The sequence below is a fragment of the Triturus cristatus genome, chromosome 6 (genome assembly GCF_964204655.1).
Source record: "Triturus cristatus chromosome 6, aTriCri1.1, whole genome shotgun sequence".
Classification (NCBI taxonomy): Eukaryota; Metazoa; Chordata; class Amphibia; order Caudata; family Salamandridae; genus Triturus; species Triturus cristatus.
Window position 1 is genome coordinate 333,274,918 of NC_140589.1, and position 21,700 is coordinate 333,296,617.

General features: G+C 41.6%; 1 protein-coding gene across 9 annotated transcripts in view; it reads right to left on the bottom strand.

The window, feature by feature from the left end:
• Window positions 1-21,700, bottom strand: part of HPCAL1 (hippocalcin like 1) — a 1,393,761-nt gene that overhangs the window by 320,442 nt on the left and 1,051,619 nt on the right. For 6 of the 9 annotated variants that reach the window (XM_085610705.1, XM_085610706.1, XM_085610711.1 and 3 more), the window contains one exon: window positions 5,950-6,033. The exons of the other annotated variants lie outside the window; for them this stretch is intronic. The gene's annotated coding sequence lies outside the window, so the exon portion shown is untranslated. The remainder of the gene's footprint in view (window positions 1-5,949; window positions 6,034-21,700) is intronic. 9 annotated transcript variants of the gene reach the window in all.

Here is a 21,700-nt window from a genome sequence, read left to right on the forward strand (position 1 = left end):
CAGATAAAAGCAATTCATACTCAAATACATCATCTTTTTAAGAGTTATGATTCTTATATTGATATAGGAAAGCTAAAACATTGACTAGATGATTCGGTTCTTAAGTACTAAAAAACTAATATAGGAACTATTGGCATTTGGAAACAGAAGCTTAAAATATCTTCAGATTTCATATCATATATTAAAGCCAACTATACCAGCATTAATAATCTGTAGAGATACGTGCCACACAAATCTACCTACTACTAGGGGAATTAAGTTAAAACATATACAGGTAACATATGTCTTTTACATGCCAAAGAGAATCACAGAGATACATTTTTGAGCCACAAAGCTACACATATGAGCTTCTATGCTCAAGTTGCTTTGTTTGTATAAGACCTAATAGGTCAAACTCAAGGCCCTTGTATGTTCCACTGTGCACAGGTGATTTCTTGAACCCAGATTATTCCAATTGCTATGCAGTTCTAGGTCATCCAAATCGGGACAAGCGTCACTGAGCACTAGTTTGGCAGAAAGCAGACTCTTCTCAGCTTTGTGCATTTAGATATTCTGGTTACAAGGATCGTTGAGTACATCATGTCTTTAAAAATTATGTTGCAATCACAAAGGTTGTAGGTGGAGACAATATTCTAAACAGACCTTTACTTGAAAAAGGTAAACCAAAAATTGATCTATAAAAACTAGCATTGCATCTAGTTCATCCAACACAAAACCTTCTTGGGTGAACTATCAAGCCGTAATCTAATGAGGGCAAACATTTTTATATAACTACAAAGGGGACTGAAGGAGGATTGGAGAAGCCAATGGCTTTCAAGTTTGCCATGGAGTCCCATTGGGGTATAAGTCAAAAATTGATCTCTATAACTTACAAATGATACCTTTAGTTTTAGAGATGCCATAAACTTGCTTTCTTGATTTGTCAATCAAAAATATTTAAATTGCTCTTAAAGCTAGTAACTACCAATCTGCTCACCTAGTTATACATTTCAAGGGCCTTTATTGCTCTCTGCAGCTTCACACTGGTATTTTCTGGTAACACACTATCATCTTCATGCAGAACCACAGGCAAATGGGATGAGCAAGCTTGTGCAAGAGAAGTCTTTCTCTAGCTAGCTCTTTCCCATGGTTTGCTGATAGTAAATCAATCAGCAGGGCTGCCAATAAGTATATGTGTCTCAGGCTTTGGTTTGAGAAATTCTACCAGATATATAAGAACTATTATCATGTGTGACTAAGTAAACCAAGGAGAATGTCCCTTATCAGGTATATTTTCCAAAGTAGGTTTCCAACAACATCATCAATGGTGAATTTGAATTAAATAAAACAATCAACAGAATTATGAAAATCTTTGAACAATCCTCTTTTCATGCACAGATTCCTGGAAATACATGATTTCAAACGCTGCTAATATAAACTACACAACACCCAGCTCTGTTCGGATGAGGCTTTAACCAATCAGGTTCTAGGTGAGTAATTTGACTAATGAACTAATGATAAAGCATAAAAAAATATGGTGGTCCCTTTACAACAGACAGATAGAAGCACTGCAGTTTGAGATAAAAGCAGATGTAATCTATGACCAGTCCCCCAGGCCACTTAATTCTGTAGGGTCTTAACTAAAACACTGTTCACTTTCTATAGTATCCAAGGGAGGCCAGGGATATCTGAGCAGCATTGAGCTCCTTTCAGAACTGAAGAACCAAGTACCCTTTTAAACGTACTCACTTTAGTCAGAACAAATTTTGGGTCTTCACCTAGGGCAGTAATGACCATACGGCAATTCATAAGAGCAACTAGCAGCAGAACTTCCTTGGGAGTCAACTTTTGAATAAAACCTACTACTGGTATTCCGTTTGAAAGAAAACCTGGTCAATTCTATGAAAATACGAAGTTAACTCTTTTGTAAGTACACATCTACTGAATGTTTATATTGCTCTTTCTTGACTTGTGGAATCTACTACTTGCATAACTCAGTCAGATTTAATGCTAAAAAAAACAAGTCAAGACCAGCCGTAAAAGTCTCAAGCTACTCTCTCGGACCCCTGTGATACCCGGGGACTTTTACAGTTCACCTCCTCATATTTGGCTACTTGACTCGCACTGTTTCACAAATTTCGAACTGCCTTTCTACTGCTATTTGTTGAAGCTAATCTTTTCACGTTCTTAAAGCCCGACTCAAAACATTTTGTTTTATATTCGGTCTACCCTGCCTTCTCTTTTTTATAATCCTTGATTTGTCAATTACTTTCACCATTTCATTTTGTTGTACTGTATATTCACTACTGTACAGAGTTTCACTAAACTGAGTTTAAACAAGCATTTGCAATGCAATAGGTCTCGCATTGTGTTTTAAAACATAAATAAAAGGCATTGTAATTTACAATACTAATAGCTTAAACTCTTGCACATGCATTGAGACCTATTGCATTGCACTAAAGGGCCTTCTTGACCGCTTGTTAGATTGTAAATATCAGAGGAAGGGACCGGCCTGCGACGTCTTCAAAGTAGTGATAGATAGTGCAGTGAAGAAGTTGCATAAGTGTTGTAAATTTCACAGACACAAAGTGTGAAGTGAGAGTTACATATGATCTGAGCTATAGACACTAACAAAACACTCCAACACCATTCGCTCTGTGATTACACTGTCACGGCTCAGAAGGAAAAGCGGGTGGGGGGCTATTTCCTGCCCTCTCCGTGATTTGAGTGTGTGGTGTGGCATTGCGTAATGTCATTGCTATCTTTGTCCTGATAAAAACACTCCAGCTGTAGCAGGGCCCTGACTTCACCTCCTGGTGCAGGGTGGGCTGTGTTTATGGCAGGCATGAAGAGAGGGAGGAGGGAGGGAGGGAGGGATGGTCTCGGCTGCAGCTACGGCCTTGTACAGTGCCTCTGCTATTACTAGTGAGCATAAGGCGCTGAGGTGGTGGTATTGGTGGTGGTGTTATTGGTGGTGGTGATGGTATTGGTGGTATTCGTGGTGCTGGTATTGGTGGTGGTGGTGGTATTGGTGGTGTTGGTATTGGTGGTATTGGTGGTATTGGTGGCAGTATTGGTATTGGTGGTGGTGGTACTGTTGGTTGTGGTATTGGTGGTGGTACTGGTATTGGTGACGCTGGTATTGGTATCGGTGGCAGTATTGGTATTGGAGGTGGTATTGGTGGTGCTACTGGTATTGGTGGTGGTGGTATTGGTGGAGGTATTGGTGGTGGTATTGGCTGCAGCTCTGGCCTCGTACAGTGTGCCTGCTATTACTAGTGAGCGAGAGGCGCTGAGGTGGTGGTACTGGTGGTGGCGGTGGTGGTGGTATTGACGGTGGTGATATTGGTGTTGGTATTGGTGGCGGTATTGGTATTGGTGGTGGTAGTACTGTTAGTAATGGTGGTGGTATTGGTGGTGATGGTAGTGGTGGTATTGTTGGTGGTGGTACTGGTGGTATTGGTGGTGGTACTGGTGGTGGTATTGGTGGTTGTGGTAATGGTATTGGTGGTGTTATTGGTATTGGGGTAGTGGTGGTGGTGGTATTGGTGGTAGTAGTGGTGGTGGTATTGGTGGTGCTGGTATTAGTATTGGCGGTGGCGGTATTGGTAGTGGGGGTATTAGTTATATTGGTGGTATTAGTGGTATTGGTCGTGGTGGTGCTATTGATGGTGGTATTGGTGATGGTATTGGTGGTATTGGTAGTGGTAGTAATATTGGTGGTGGTAGTATTGGTGGTGGTGGTGGTGGTGATAGTATTGGTACTGATGGTGGAATTGGTGGTGGTGGTGGTATTGGTGGTAGTGGTGGTATTGGTGGTGGTGGTAGTGGTGGTGGTGGTATTGGTGCTGGTGATATTGTTGGTGGTATTGGTGGTATTGGTGGTGGTGGTACTGGTATTGGTGGTGGTAATATTGATATTGGTGGTATTTGGTGGTGGTGGTATTGGTGCTGGTGGTGATGGTGGTGGTAATGGTGGTGGTGGTATTGGTGGTGGTATTAGTATTGGGGTGGTGGCAGTGGTATTGGTGCTGGTGGTATTGGTGCTGGTGGTGATGGTGGTGGTAATGGTGGTGGTGGTATTGGTGGTGGTATTAGTATTGGGGTGGTGGCAGTGGTATTGGTGGTGGTGGTATTGGTGGTGGTATTAGTGGTATTGGTGGTATTGGTGGCGGTGGTGGTATTGGTGGTGGTATTGGTGGTGGTGGTATTGGTAGTGGTGGTATTGGTGGTGGTGGTGGCATTAGTGGTGGTATTGGTATTGATATTGGTGGTGGTGGTGGTGGTAGTGGTGGTATTTGTGGTGGTATTGGTGGTGCCCCTGCTATTAATAGTGAGCGAGAGGCCCTGAGGTGGCGGTATTGGTGGTGGTAGTGGTGGTATCGGTGGTGGTGATATTGGTGGTGGTTGTTTTGGTAGTATTGATGGTGGTGGCGGTGGTATTGGTATTGGTGGTGGTGGTCGTGGTGGTGGATTGGTGGTGGTGGTGGATTGGTGGTGGTATTGGATTGGTGGTGGTGGTAGAGTTGGTGGTTGTATTGGTGGTGGTGGTATTGGTGGTGATGGTATTGGTAGTGGTGGTATTGGTGGTGGTGGTATTGATGGTGATGGTATTGGTTGTGGTGGTGGTATTGGTGGTGGTGGTGGTGTTAATAAAACAGGCTTTTGAAAACAACCCTGTCAGGAATCTTTAGTGCAGATGACATTTAACACAGATGTGGTGCTATCCGCTTCAGCCCATTAGCAAAAGATTATGTGCTACCTGGAATTCACATGACTTAATTTGCGAATCATTTCTAAATCCATTTTCTTGGCGGGGTTGAAATAGACGCAAGATAATGCCGGGTTAAAGGGATTGAAAGCGGGTGCCAGTGTTGCGGGGCGGCCGTATGCTTAAAAAACACAAACGGTTTCAGCTGAAGCAGCGCATGTCCAGCCTGCAGTAAGAGAAACTCACAGACAGACTAAATAACAGGTCCCGTGTAACAACCAAAGTAAAGGGGCCAGTAACCAAGGGAGGTTACAAATGAAGACAAGGCCGTACTAAGGAGGAACAAACCCGAAGGCAGTATTTACGAAAGACAATGACACAAGCCAATGAAAAATATGGGTGGAAAGTGGGCGCTGGCTTCTCTACCATACTCTACTACAGCAGTCTTGCAGAGCAAGCAGCGCATGCGCGCTGCCACTAGGCTTGACCTTAAAAATATAAGACACAGAGAAACAAACACATTTCGTGAGCCCCTTTATGCAACCATAAGCTATCATGGTGCTTACATATATTGCAAACTTGGCCACTTGAAGCAAATTCTCACTTTCATATCTGCCATGTTGGGATGGTACTGTGACGTGTATTTTAGTCCATCTTTTCACCGTGATCAAGGTGCACAGTACTCTGTGGCTCAAATTATAACCAATTGGTCACAGAATCCACATTAAACCAGACTCTCATGCCTAGACGCCTTATGCTGGTAAATGTGCCATGAAAGTACTTTCATTGTCCATAATAGCAATAACAACTGTGCATTTTCATAGGGCTCTCTACCAAGCCATAATGTACTGTACATCTATAAAAACACAGGATCATTCAGTTAATGTGTTCTTGCTCAGGGTAAACAAAATGAGATGTATATGTGCGAGCAGGAGAGAAAAATGAGGCAATGAAGCAAACGAATAATTTCACAATAGATTTCAAAACCACATGTGACATCATCAAACACACAAGCCTTCTAAAATGCCTGTTGGTGATTTTTAGAGATGCTGGACTAGGCAAAGAGAACAGTTTTTCTGTACATTTGATGGCCCCTTTATAAATCATAGAAATATCCTTGCATGCTATCCTAGATGCATAAAATAATTGTGAAAACAATCCATGTATGTAAGCATCTATTTTTCCCTTTAGCCCAATGATTGCTAAATACTACTTATTTAAAAATACTTCCATGTGGATACTAAAGTCTTTAAACTCACCTGAACTTGTTCCTCTCTGATTTAGACCCACCTCAACCAGAGGGTACTCTTCGTACCTATAAGGCCAGGTCTCTCTTTTTCTACCTGAAAGCAGAATAAATACTGTAAAACTAATCAGCTATAGCAAACGGACAAAAATTACAGACCTAGTATTCATTTCATGTAGTCCAAGAATTTCAACTCGAGGTGCTATAAAAATTATCACTCCTCCATAAGTGTTTGGAAGTCGCCACTACAAAAATACAAAGAATTATAAACTCATACCAGAAAAAGATGCTAAAACTGGCCTTAATCTCATGTCATTACACGAAATAAAGAAATATAATGAGGTAAATTGACCCCTTCATGCCATTCAGCATAGAGAAAACTATGCCTTCAGGGTTGTTTGGAATGTTGAGCAGTCCTTATTAAATATACTTTCTACAGCACAGTTTTGTAAATCAAATCACCTTAAGGTGTCAGAACCAAGGTTTCTGCTTTTGTTACTTACCTTAAGAAAAGCACAAGCTTCATTTGAAACTGCAAAATGTTCAGAGGATGTAGTAAGGAGTTTTGCTGAATTAGAGCTGTGTTCTATGAGGTGCAATATGGTTTTGTTGAGGTATTCTGTGGCCTTCCCCTCGGTGCTTTTGTTGGCCAGCCAGAGGCTCTAGAAGTCAATTCAGTATGGTGGTTTCAGGAGTCACCAGACTTTATTTCCACCTACCAATTTTACTGCAGCCACTCGGAGAAAGGAGTTCAGATGTATTGCCAGGCTGATGTAAAGTCAATTACATTAGCAAAATGAGGAGTTATGGTGGTTCTCACTACCACAGGGCTTGCCTCATGAGGTGGTGAGGATGAAGGAGCACTGCATTACAGCAGTGATCCAGGTGCTAAGAGCAGTTTTAATCCAAATATTGATTTTTAGGCCTTGCAGCTTTAATGCTGTAGGTGATAGGGTGATCAACTTTCCTTGGTTGGAATTTCAATCAATGTTGCAGTGGTGATTCATGTTCAGGTTGTGGAACAGTAGTTTGGTGATGCTTTCTCTCAGTTTCAGGAAAATTGTTGCAACTGTTGAAACCGATTATGTAGACAGTAATCTAAGGTCTGTTGATAGTTTTGCACAAGTAGACTTGTATGAAATTGTAGAAGGTTCACAGGAAGAATCTTGTGAAAATTCACAGAAGACGTAAAAGGAAAAGTAGAACGAAGGGTCGAGTCTGAATCAGTGAGAGATGATAGACAGGAAGAGCAAGAATAACTGGAGGGAGGAGTTGGAAACTGTGAGAGGAGGATCTGCTGTTTCATGGTGGTAACACATGCACTGAGTTAGAGACTATCTAGTAAACATCTGTCATCCTTGTGTGCTCTAAGGTTTCTTCCAAGTTATAGAAAAGGATTACTTAAATGTCATGCCTTGGGTTCCACCGGTACTGCTTTGGATAGAAAAAGTCCATAACTGTGGATGGGAGCAAGACTGTCTAAAAGAGTATACCACTCTCCAGAAACTTGGCTGAGGGAACCAAGTAGGAGACTGCATTCTCCTGAATCCCCAGAGGTGGTTTCTACCCATTTTCTACTGTGGCACTTACTAAAGGACACAAGTAGTCGCTCTGTGAGGGAGACAGCTGGCAGGAGTCCGGGCTCCAAGAAGACTCACAATGGCAATCGGGCAACTCCATCACCTAGATTCCTTGATGAAGGTTGAAGCTCTGCCCACCACCTATTGTGGTACCTACTAAAGGATGCCTGTAGTCAAGCTGTGCAGGAGGCATGCAGGGTGCACCTGGGCCAAGGCAGCCCTTTTATGACCGTCAGCGACAAGGAAGTGGCAGATTATGCCTCAACTTTGAAACTTGAAAAGGTACTTTTCGGGGCCTCTCTTAAAAATGAGTGTCATTAGGTCTGGTGATGTGATTTTTAATTATAATTGGCCAGAAGCGGGAGCTGTCATTGTGTCCTTTAAATCAGTCGTGCTTCCCAGGTGGTTGTGTTTTTCTTTTTCTCTTGTTTCCAGATATAATTTGTTCTCCCCTAATTTAAATAATAGCATGCACTGAAGCAGCAAGATCTGTCACTGCAAGCAAGCCTAAGGTGGCAAGCCTACTGTTCATAGAAGAGCAAGAAAAAACTGGGCATAGTAATTGCTAATGGAATTTTGGTTAACGTGAAAGACATTAAAATGAGGATCATACCGAATCATACCGAAGAGACGCATCTCATTAGGAAAACCAAATATTAAATTAGTAAAATTTAAGCCATTAAGAAAGGGAGAAAGTGGATACCTGGCCTTTATTAAATCTATAAAGTCGCTGTGGCATTAATCACCTCCAGGTTGGACTATTGCAATAGCTTATATGCTGGAGCAAATAAATCGGTTCTCCACAGATTGCAATTGGTCCAACATGCAGCAGCCCGCCTAGTATTACGACTGCCGCGTAGGTCATCAGCCTCAGCAGCATTGAATGCGCTTCACTGGCTTCCCATTGTTAAGAGGATTCTTTTCAAGATCCTCTTAATTACTTTTAGGGCTTTCCACCATCAAGGACCCAAATACCTACAGAGTGAATTTAAACGTTACCATCCGGTACGCTGCTTAAAGTCTGTAGGGCAGAACTTGCTTTTAACCCCCCAGATTCAAGCTAACAACTAAAGGCGGTAAATCCCTTTTTGTGCTGGGAACCAAAGCGTGGAATAAACTTCCCCTCGCTATACGCTCTATGTCTCATGAAACCCAATACAGGAAGGCATTAAAAACCTGGCTATTTTCAATGACTGATGCTGCATGTATGGCAATGGTTTAAGTATGTAGTGTTTAGCGTGAAGTGTGTCTTCTCCCACCAACCCCGTCCATCTGGGTTGGGTGAGCGCCATGATACTCCTTCGAGTGATAATAGCGCTATAGAAATACATTTTACATTACATTACATATAACAAATGCAACGGCTGCAAACGTAGATAACTTTGACCGTTGCAGCCCAGCTTTGGAAACCTACCAATCTCAACCGGTCTTGGTGGAGGGTGTGGTTCAACGTTACCTGAGGGAGGCTCACCTGACTAGGCTAGCAGATGACAACAGGGAGTATCTAGAGGCGCTTATCTCTAGAGAAGAGATCATTGTGTTGATGGCGGTCTTAAACCTACAAAGACAGCGGAAGGAGATGGACTGCCAGTCGATGTTTATCAGAGACATACTGAGGTTCTGGCTGACAAATTTGAAAGAAGTATTTGAGGAAGTGGTCTCGACAGAGCAGTTTAGAGACGTTTTAAGGCATAGGCAAAGTGGGCTCTGGCCCAGGGCCCTGGTTTTCTGGGGCCCCTTAGAGTCAGCTCTGTTCTGCAGAGAGTCTTGTCCCAATGACCTTGAATAATTCTAAAACAGATTTTTTTAAATACCATTTTCCTTTAAATTATTTTTTTTGAGGGTGATGTGTGAAAGTGCATTACAGATATCGTGTAGCAAAATGTTGTGTTTATGTTTCAAGCAACAGCCCTAAAAAAGTTTATTTTAGATCAATACAAGACCTGACACATGAGAAAAGGAAGGGTGTCACAGAGATTATTATTCGCAATAATATTAGTTAGCTGCTCCTGTGATACAATATTCAAAACACACACCACTAACCCTGAATATTAGATGTAACCACATTTAGAATTTGGACAAGTGTGTCTGTGCACTGTCAGTGACCTGTCCAAAGAGGGCATGAAAGAGCTGAAAATGGATCCTAAATTCAAAGGTGTTCTGAAGAGGGGCCCCAAAAATACATTTGGCCCAGGGCCCCCAAAATCCTTAAGATGTCACTATAGCAGTTGCCAGACTCCATGTAGGAAGCCTTGGTATTAATGTTGCCAAAAGAGGGTAAGGACCCTACAAACGTCGTCATATCACCCACTATCGACGTTGAGCTGTCACGCGAAAATACTCTGCAGAGTGTTGCAACTGCAGGGTCATCTGCCCTACCTGGTTCATTCGGAAAAGTGCAGGATCGTCCCGAGACGTAATACACTCTGTAACCTTAGACGTTTTTACACACGTTTACCACGCCCTGAAACTGGGGGAGGATGCCTTCTCGTTAGCGTTTCTGGACACTTTACAAGCGTTCCATTCTGTAAATTGGGACTATCTATGGATAGTTTTGGCCAGGATGGGGCTGGGTCCTAAGTACATTGGTTGGAAGTCACGTTTTCTGCTTCAGGAACCACGTCACCCAGTATCGCAAATCGGAGAATGCAATACTCAAAGGCAATCAGTCAGTTATTCTGCCTCCCTCAGCCTCATGGCGGGGGGCAATTGACAGCCATGCTGCAAATATACAAATCTCAGTGTTTCTTCATTGCTACCTACGGTTCCGCAATTTGGGAGGTTACCAACTGCGAAGCCTTACAATATGAAGAAAATAGGTTCTGCAGGCGACTCCTTGGAGTAGCAATTTCCACTCCTTACATCATCTGCCACAAAGAGTTAAACCTACAATAGATAACACACTTTATCAGGGTGAAGCTGCTGGAGCAGAGTTTTCTGTTGAAAATCTATTGGGTTTTTAAGCTCCGGTTTGTCTATATGTGAAAAATTAAAAATAATAATTTGTAACTATTAATTATTTGTTTTGTGTAAATGTTCTGATTAACCAATACGAACTAACAAGAGAAAACTACACGTGGGAATGCATTAATGTTGCTTAATAATGATGTGCAGGTTTAATCAAATGAATGTTGCTGAGTGCTGTTTATTTTAAAGCATAAAACGCTTTTGAAATGTCGTGTACTAATGCTTTTCTGAGTTGCAAAGGCTAGATAATTACATACACATAAGGGTATTAGTGGGGTTAACACGGTTTAATCACTATGCTGTGGTAACGTTGTTTTTGTCTCTTTTAATTAAGATGGTACGTTTTGGCCTAGTAAAAATGGCTGCCGTTTAAAGCCTGCATTCGAGTAGTCGAACTTTGATGAGAAGGCCTTGCTGAACATGGTCGAGAGTCATCTGACCACAGTCTTCGCCTGGTTTAAAAGTTTTCCGTGAGGACAGCAGCTCTGGGCGAATGTCCAAGTGTCCTTGGAGGACAAGGGAGCCACAATGAACTTTGCGATTGCAGCGCTGGTTCCGAGGAAATGTGAATGCAAAAGAAACATTTGTAAACCTCGAGTTTCCTTCTTCCGTCTTTTTATTTTTGTGATTTTTCTGAGCGGAGATTTCCCAAATGTAGCGATGCTACATCCTTTCCTGCTCGCTCTGCTCAGCGGTTCAGCGGACGTTTAGAACATTTTATGTTTCTTTAATATTGCAAGTTTCCCTATAAGTATTGTTAGCCTAGAGAGGGTCTAAGGCCACTTCTTCCCAAACCTGCGTTGGTGAGGATCGATGCTGTGAGGACGGCGACTCGGGAGACTTCTACTGAGAGACCTGTCCTGACCCATTTATGACATTTAGCTAGAATAGGTAATTATGAGAATAATGATTTTGCTTTGATTGACTTCCTTTGACTAATTTTAGATAAAAGTACCGTTGTTTAAAATACAGTGTTGGTGGTTATTTCTTGTTGTTTATTGAGTACTCTATTTTGATTATTGTTGTTTAGATCATGACTCAGGATAATATTCAACTGGTCTTATCGACCTCAGTGTAGATATAGGCTGTTTAGGAGTTTTCTTTCCACAGGTTCTATGCTGATAGAGTAATCGAGCGTATGTTAGTGAAATGGGCCCAAGCGTATGATGTGTGTATGTGCGTGTATCTGTGAAATTACTCTATCCGTGGAAGTAGGGAGAATTTGTATACCCTTATCTGCACCAATTTCCTGGTAGCAGAGGATGGTTTTTGATGATTATCTTGATCTGATTAGATTGCTTGTATATTGGCTTTTGATTTATTGATTATTGATTGATGTTGATATATGTACTAATACTATATGTTGGAGTCGTCGTATTGAGTTATATGTAGTGCTTCTGGAACTTGGGAGCTAGTAGCAGTTCCGTAGTAGGGCAGAGGGAAGTATATACTGCTCTCGGGAAAGACGGGATTGTTGGTCCTGTATGTATGCAGGAAAAACGTGTGACAATTGAAGTTGCGCGTCACATTGTCTGGGTTCGGAATCAGTGACATTGTCGTATGTTACTATTAGAAATATATTTTCTGGAATAAAAGGAGTGTGTATGGTAGCGAAGGTTATCTGTGAAACTCTGGTCTTAAGTCCCAGGGATCCGTAAGGTTCACCGTTAAAGCTTATCGAGGGAGAAGTAATAGGTATTCTCTGAGCTTGTATGAGGGACTGGGCAGAGGAAAACTGCTTGGTTAACGTGTGTTATAATTCTGTAGCGGGACAGATTGTTTGCTGTTCTCGGGAAGAATTCTGTGTGTATGTACTATATTTTTCTTGTATGAATGTGCGTGAATGTATGAGCATTTCGTTGATTGTAAGACTCTTTGGAGCAGTCCTAGAGGAAACAGTTAATGAATGCATGTTAGAAGGGCAGAGTAGAGGGATGTGCTACTGTGTCAACGGGATTTTTGTGAAATAGATTTTCTTTACTATTCTGTGGTTAGCGAAGCAGACAATGGAGATGTTTATATGTTGTAACTAATAGATTTTGTAGAATTTGACACGAAGTCTACTGAGAAATTTTGTAAAGGAGGGGTAGACGAGTGACAGGAGACAAGAGTGGAGCGACTGCAGCGGCTGCTGACGTCATAGAGACCGCGCTCTGATTGGGTAGTGAAACAGAACAGTGCTCGCGCTAAGATTGGTGCGTTGGTGTGAGTCGCGCTGTTATTGGATAAGAAATCATACTGTACAGTTGTAATACGGAAAGGATTAGAAAGTTTTGGTAAACGTTAAAATGTATTACCAAGAAGAGAAAAAGAAAAAATCTTTGTTCGGAAAAATAAAGCGATGGTTTGACAAGGATAAAGATGTTAAAACAAGAGAAGGTGAATTGTTACCTTCAACGAAAACGCCTGCATCCTTCATGGCTGCAAGATATGGGTATCATACCTGTATATGGTTGGAGAATTGGGTTAGGTATACTAGGGAAGATGGTGTCCTAGCATTCCCAGAACATGGTTCATTTAATCTGGCCGTGTTGAAAAATTTACGGGAAAAGATGTTGTGTCTTGACCCAAGACCAAGGCCGACACAGTTTGAGGCATTGGTGGAATGGGAAGAGGAAGTACATGAGCGAGAAAAGCAGAGGTCTGGAGGCAACTACAGATACATGTTTGGGAGGAGGCATGATCGTGAAACTCATCATGATCGAATGAAGAGATGGCGAGATGCTAGCATGTCAGAGTGATTATATCCTATGAGAACAGTAGACGAGAGAGAAGAAAGGAAGGGAGCGGAAAGAGTTCCTGAGGCAGAAGTGAAAAGATATGGAGTTAATGGGTATGAGGATGAGGTTTTGAATGACATGATTTATAAGAGACCACCTCCATATAGACCAGAACCAGAAGAGAGCACGCCAGTTGTTTCTCCAATAAGAGATACATTGCGTATCATTGAGACAGAAAATGTGACATCTGAGTTAAGAAGTGGTAATCCTTTCAGAGAGAGAGAAAATCGATGTGGTGACGAGAATACGAGAGAATTAGCCAGAACTACATCAGAGCTGACTGAAAAGATTAGAGAGCTGACAAAGAATCTGGAAGCTGTTACGGTGCCTGTAACCATAGGTCCAGTTATGCCTATTTTTGAGAAACAGAGGACGAGTGAAAATGGTTTGGTGGTTCCATATGTTGGGAATAGGTTAACATGTTTGGCTGGTCCTTCATGAGATTCAGGAACAAGGACAGAAAGCAGTGATCTGAGACAATCCAGACATGACACATGTAGTGAAGGATTAGAGGTACAGTCTAATTCGAGATTGGATGCTAGTGAAGCTAGTTGTTCAGGGATGCCGATTTTAGAACCGCAGAAGAAAGTGGTTCCAGTGAGAAAAACTACTGAAATAACAGCTGAAGATTTGAATGATTGGATGAAAGTCCTTCAAAATAGGGATAAAGATTCACAGACAATTGATGTGGCCAGGTTACGTGTAGAATTAGAGGAGCTTGTTGCAGGGACAATTCCTACAGAAATTCTAAAAAATCATCATGATGGTGAACTGTTATTCATGTGCAAAAACATCACCTGGAGAGCAAGAAATACACATGACAGGTTAAGAGCAGTAGCGAATGAGCAGGGAGTTGACATTGATAAGGTGAAAGCTCTGCAGAAGTCTTACAGGATGGATTTCACGGATAAAGACATTGAAAATCTGAATGGTGCTGGTAGAACAGGACAGATTAAGGAAATGGTCGCATTGTTGCGAAGATGGGGTGATGTAGAGAAGTGGAAGGATAGGTGGTACAAGAAAAGGGAAGAATCAGTGGACAGGACTTATTCAGCATTTCCTGTGAGAGAAAAAGAGAAAACAGTGGATGCTTATCCTATGAGAGAAATACCTGGAGGAGGATATGTACATGTTCCATGGACCAGACAGGATATTTTGCCATTTACGAATGATTTCCCTCGACTGAGAGAAAAGCCCGTCGAGTGGTATAGGCAGGTAGATAGGTTTGTGAAATTGTCAAAAGTGCTGTGGATTGACCTGAATAGTTTGTTTGATATAATTGTTCCAGCAGACTTGTGGGCTGAGTGTAAAATAGTTGTAAGTTGGCCTACTGAGGAATATCCAAGAGACCAGAGAACAGGAGCACCAGATCCAGAGGTAATGAGGAAGTATGAACAGGTGATTGTATACCTGAAGAGTAAAGTACCTCCAAAAGAGACAGACTGGGTTAAAATAGATCGAACACATCAGGAAGCAAAAGAATCAGTTCATGCTTTTTACGAGAGGCTGATACTGGCTTTTAAACAATTCAGCGGGGATGAGCACCTGGGTGACAAAGATTTGAGTCATTTTGTATACAGATTTGTATATGGCCTGAGACCTGATATTAGTGAGAGAATTCGAGAGCACACAGTGGACTGGCAGAGTAAGAAAATAGATGAGATTCTGAGACATGCAAAATACTTCAGTGATGAAATTGAAGCAAAACAGAGAAAGCTGAAAGAAAAAGCAATGTGGGCACAAGTGAAAGTTGCGGAAAGACAAGAAGCACAGTTGGTGGAACAGGCGAATAATGCAGGAAATAATGCAGGGAATAGGCCCAGATATGCAGGGAAAGGAAAGGGGAATCTTGAGGAAGCCAAAAAGAAATTCCCTTGTCACAACTGTGGCCAACTGGGACATTGGAGATCTGAATGTACCAATCCACCATTAGCGAATAATGAGGGTAAAACATTAAATCAACAGGTGCAGAACGAGGGGAATAATCAACAGCAGCAACAACAGAAGGTTGTGAGACAGCAGAGTCAAGAGCCAAAACCGCCCTTGCCGCAGAATAGAGGGTCACAAAAGTACAATCAGGATTCAGGATTCTACAATGATGAGCAGGTAAACAAACAAAGGCGTTCTAACCAGGTACAACAGTACTTGTTAAAGAATGAAGGGAGTGAGTCTGAAGGTGATTATTGACGGTGCCGAAGAGAGGAGGAAGAGTGCATACTTGGTGCAACTCTAGAAATAGACCAGGCAGGACCATTTGTAGATGGGAAAATAAATGAAGAAAGTGTTACTTTTTTAGTAGACACAGGTGCGACAAGATCAACTGTCAGGTCAGCAGATATTAGAAATCTTCCTCTCTCGGATGAAGCAATCCAAGTAGTTGGTGTAGCCAATACACAAATCAAGACACGTCTTACTGAGCCAGTAAGAGTACAAATAGGGAAATTTTCAGACATGCACAGATTTATTGTCTGTGACACTAGTCCACTGAACTTGTTAGGCAGGGATCTGTTATGTAAGATGAACTGTACAATTTTTTGTACACCGGATGGAATAGCTTTTGAGACACCAGATGAGGATGTTTTGTACCGAATGACTCTAGGAAATAGAGAGAGTGAAATGGTTGGTGCATATGCTGTGTTTGATCCGGAGGATTTGCCTCAAGAGCTGAGAGAAACAGTGAAAAGGACAGTTTGGGATTTTACTGGAGAGGATGTGGGATTGATGAATAATGTAGATCCTGTGAAAATTTCAGTGAAAGAGGGAATTACTTATCCTAACATTCCTCAGTACAAAATGACACCAGAAATAATTGAAGGAATAACTCCTATAATTGAGAAAATGATTCAGCAAGGAGTTTTGAGAGAACTATTGAGTAGCCCGTGTAACTCACCGATAATGGGGCTAAAGAAGCCTAATGGGAAGTTCAGGATTGTACAAGATTTGAGAAAATTTAACAAAATTGTAGTGGCATGTTGTCCCATTGTGCCAAATCCGTCAGTGATTTTGTATCAGATTCCACATGATGCTGAGTGGTACACAGTGATTGATTTGTGTCATGCTTTCTTTTCAATTCCATTGCATCATGACAGCCAGCCGATTTTTGCATTTAGGTTTGGCCAGCGTATTTTAGCATGGTGTCGTATCCCACAGGGGTATACAGAGAGTCCTTCGATATTCAATCAGTTATTGAAAAAATCATTGGAGAGCTTGATTATGCCTGAAAACTCAGTACTAGTGCAGTATATTGATGACCTACTTGTGGCATCAAAGACACGTGAAGCTTGTGAAGTAGATACCATAGCTTTACTGAATCATCTGGCAGATGGAGGGTTAAAAGTATCTTCAGCCAAATTTCAATTTTGCAAGAAAGAGGTGCATTATCTTGGACACAATATTGAAAAAGGTCTGAGAAAGGTGACTGATGACAGGATTAAAATCATCAGGGGAATGAAGGCCCCAACGACCCAGAGGGAAGTGAGAATGTTCCTGGGGATGGTGGGTTATTGTCGTCAGTGGATTAGTAACTTTTCTCTGATAGCAAGACCACTGATTAAGCTGACAAAGAGTGAGGTAAAAGACCCATTGGAACTAGATGGAGAACAAATGGCAGCATTTGAGGAGCTGAAGAGCAGAATGTGTGAAGCCCCTGCTTTGGGTATGCCAGACTATGAAAAGGAGTTTGAGTTGTACTGCAGTGAGAGAAATGGATGTGCACTTTCAGTGTTAATTCAGAAGCATGGACAGCTGAGGAGGCCTATTGCGTACTTCTCATCGACACTTGACCCTGTAGCTGTAGGTTTACCAGGTTGTTTGAAATCTGTGGCTGCAACATGCAGAAGCCTGGAACAGAGTGAGGGAATCATAATGGGATATCCTGTAAGGGTATTCGTACCTCATAATGTGGCAATTCTTTTGACAAGAAGCAGAACCCAGTACATGTCACATAGTCGGCTGACTAAATATGAGAAAGTCATTCTGGGAGCATCAAATGTGACTCTTGAGAGATGTGTGAATGTGAATCCAGCGACATTGTTGCCAGATATTGAAAATGTGGGTGTGAAGACAGAAGATGATCACAATTGTTTGGATGTGCTTGATTACTGTACGAAACCGAGACCAGACATAAGAGATCTTCCATTGCCTGAAAGTGATCATGTGCTGTTTGTGGATGGATCATGTCTGAGGAATGATGATGGTGTGCTGAGTGCAGCATATGCAGTGTGCAAGGTTTCAGAAGTAATGGAAGCATCACCATTGAAAGGAGTGAAATCTGCACAAGTTGCTGAATTGGTGGCGTTGACGAAAGCTTGCAAAATTGGAGAGAATCTGAGAGTGACTGTGATAACTGATAGTCAGTATGGATTTGGAGTTGTGCATGATTTTGGCCAGCTTTGGCTGCAGAGAGGTTTCTTGACGTCGAGTGGGACTCCAATAAAGAATGCTGAAGTGATTGGGAAATTACTTGAGGCGATACAGCTGCCTAAAGAATTAGCAGTTGTGAAATGTGCTGCTCATGGACAAGGAGATGATTTTGTAACTCTTGGCAATAGATTTGCTAATGACATTGCACAATATTGCGCGAAAAATAATCATTCGATTAACAGGGAACGAGAAGGGGAAATGTCTTTTTGTTCTGTGATGTTTACTAATGTCCTAGAGACGTGGGATGAAGTGAAACAGTTGCAGGATGAGACAGGGAAAGAAGAAAAGAAAGACTGGATCAAGGCAGGTTGTGCCCCAAGAGAAACAGACCATGTGTGGGTTTATAGAGATGGCAGACCAGTTATGCCTAACTCTATGCTGTCGACAATGGCAAGGATGTATCATGGCCAGGGACATTTGGGAAGGGATGCGATGATCAGGTCTTTTAAGCAGACTTGGTACAATGCAAAGTTCAGGACAATTGCAGAGAGCATCTGTCAAAGATATTTGATTTGCCAGCAATTTAACACTGGGAAAAAGACAGTGGTGAGTCTGGGAACAATAGGCAGAGAAGGTGGTCCTTTTACGAGAATGCAGATTGATTTCATTGAAATGCCCCAAGTGAACAGACTGAGGTATGTTCTAGTGGTAGTCTGCTTGTTCTCAAGATGGGTGGAGGCCTATCCGACTAGGAGAAATGATGGAGTAACAGTGGCGAAGTTACTGTTAAGAGAGTTGATTCCTAGGTACGGATTTCCAGTAACGATTGAGTCTGATAGAGGTGGACACTTCTATAATGAGCTCATGAGTTTAATTTGTGAAGCATTGGGCATACAGCAGAAGCTACATTGTGCATACAGGCCAGAGGCTTCTGGTGTCGTGGAGCAGATGAACGGCACAATTAAAAACAGGATTGGTAAGATGTGTTTAGCCACTGGAATGAAATGGCCTGATGTCTTGCCTCTAGTGCTAATGACTATTAGATCTACTCCAGATAGAACTACTGGTTTGAGTCCACATGAGATTTTGATGGGACGCGCAATGCGCCATGCATATGTGCCTGCAAATAAGTTGATGACAATAACTGATGACATGATTTTGGATTACTGTAAAGGCCTGGCTGACGCAGTTCATTCTGTGTTTCACCAGGTTGGAGAAGACGCTACTACAGTTGAGAAGAAGCAAGCTCATGATCTGAGTCCAGGGGACTGGGTGAGGATTAAAGTACACAGAAGAAGAAATTGCTTGGTTCCAAGGTGGGGAAGGCCAAGACAAGTCATTTTGACTACGACAACTGCAGTGAAGTGTGCTGGTGTGAAAAACTGGGTACATGCGAGTCATACTCTGAGAGTTCCAAACCCAAAGGATGGGACTGGTAAGGAGTATTTTGAAGAGTCAGATTCCAGTGATGATGAAGACACAGAACCAGTGAGAAAGAATCGGAGTTTGGAAAAAGAAGCAGAAAAGGCTTCAAGAGAACCATTGAGAGTCTCAGAAGGGAGATCAGATTCTGTAAGAGAGCCTGAAGTTCCAAAAAGCAGTGGAGGAAAAAGAAGAGAAAAGAGCAATTCCACAGAGACTACTCCTGAATCAGAAGAGGAGATTGAAGAACCACTTGAGATTATACCTGAAGAAGTAGGGTCAGAAGAAGACAGAGAGGGACAGATTGCGGAAGACCCCCGAGGAGGTGTAGGGAACATTCTTGATAAGCTAGGTGAAGGGACAAGTAGACAGGAAGGAGATTGCGTGTCGGAGACCCGAGGAGGGACAGAAATAGGGAAGTCTCAAACAGTGGTGAAAAAGACTGTGGAGCGAAAGAAAACTGCTGAAGAACAAGAGGCATTTGAAACAGAATCAGATGAAAGTGAAAATGAGAAATCAGAGGGTCGAGTTCTGAGAAAGAGAACTTGGATTGGAGAAAGAAATAATAAAGAAATAAGGCCGAAAAAGGTTATAAGAGGAGATTGTTGGCCTAACAACAGGATAAAGAAGTTGAGATACAGACTGATACGAGCAAATACCTCGAAAGCTGAACAAATGAATGAGGTGTCGAGTCAGAATCCAGCAAAAGGTGAAAAAAGGAAAGAGTCAAAAGAACCAGAGGAGATCAAGAGGATAAGAAAACCTAACCAGAAGTATAGGTCGCCGGAATGGACGTACGTGGCACTGTCTGAAGGTGAAGAGGCAGAAAGTCAAGGAAATCCAGAGGAGACCGTACGAGAAGTGGTTGAGGAAGATACAGGTGAAATCCTGAAAGTAATCTTGACTGACATTGGAGAAAAGTCGGATACTGAGGATATTGTTGGAGATCTAATACAATTTGATGTTGAAGAAGATGAAGTAAAGAGTGATGAGTATCCAAATTGAGTGAACAGAAGAAATCACTTGGAGAAAGTGAAAAGAAGAAAGACTGAAAAATTAGTCGTTTGAAGTAATCAAGAATTTTAGAAACTCAAGTAGTGGAGTAGTAGAGGCTAAGTCAAAAGACACGGTCAAAGTAGTAAAATGGCTAACATAGAGAATAATCAAAGTAGATGGGCATTCTTAAAAAGATGGTGTAAAATGTGCTGCTGCTGTACTGGATTATTAATGCTATTATGGGGTGTTTTAGCTTTATTAGTTACCTTTAGGGTTACATTAGACGCTTTAGGAATACACACTGAGAATGTGACTATTGCAGAGAAGAGTTCGCATAAAGTAGTTCCAACTAGAATTAGTAACACTTATGTACATAAAGATAGGTCAATTAATGATTTTTCTAGTAATGTTTTTTCAAAGTTGTTGTACGAATATGTGAAGACAATGGAAGTCAGGGATTGCTACGTATGTATGCAATTACCTGCATCCGTTTCAGAGGGTGTTACTTATCACCATTTACCAGCTACGTATGGAATTTCTTGTAGTGTGTTGAGTAGTGTTTTTTATTTGTTAGGGAAAATAGATTATGAGATGTCTAATAAAGATAATATTTTTGGGCAATTGCCTATGAACAAAGAGCTGAATCCAGCTAAAGAAGCTAACATTTTTGGTGAGATTTTTATTGAAAAAGAAGAATTAACATTAGATTACATTTTTAAGAATAATTTAACTTGCAGCTTGAAAGAAGAGGAGAAAGCTTTCCTAAATATGGTAGAGGAAAGGAGAATGAGCATGCATGAAAAGGTGGGGAAATATAAAGTGAGTGAGACAATTTGGGACATTGAGATGGGAAAAGAATTGAGAAATGGGGCTAGTCCAACTTTAGCTCTAGATGCACCACAGAAGGGTAAGCTGTGCATTACAAGAAGGAAATCCCAATATGATACATATTTTGTTGGGACTAGTGAGTGTCATGATACATACTTCATTGCAACAGGATGGGGTTTCAAAGGAGGAGAAGATCCAATTTTCCCAGGAGTGTATTATGTTTGTGGGAACAAGGCTTATTACAGGTTGCCTGACCATTGGTATGGCACGTGTTATGTGGGCCTGGTCTTTCCAAAGATCTTTCATATAGATAGAATAGAAGATGTAGAACATATTAATTTACTAACACGTTTTAAGAGAGAAACTTGGTCAGAAATAGTGGGTGACATTTTTGGTGCTTTAATTCCAGCAGTGGGAATTTCTTTGAATGCTTATGGAATTCGGAAACTGTCAACAGTGGTGGATCGCTTATCGACAAGTACCGCTGGAGGGTTTCTTTTGGTGGATGCGGAGATGATTGCCGTACGTGCCATGTCTATGCAAAATCGACTTGCCCTTGATATCCTATTGGCCAAGGAGGGTGGAGTCTGTGGAATGCTGAAAGTTCAACATTGTTGCACTTACATTCCAAACAAAAGCAAAGACCTGAAGGTCTATATCAAAAATATTACTGATTTGCATGAAGAATTAGTACCACTGGAAGCTGAGAGTATTTGGACTAAAATAGCTAATAAAATAGTTGCTGTTAAAAGTTTTATTGCAAAAATAGGTAGTACTATTATAGGTAAGATATTGTTTCCTTTGACCTGTATAATTGTTGCTTTATTGA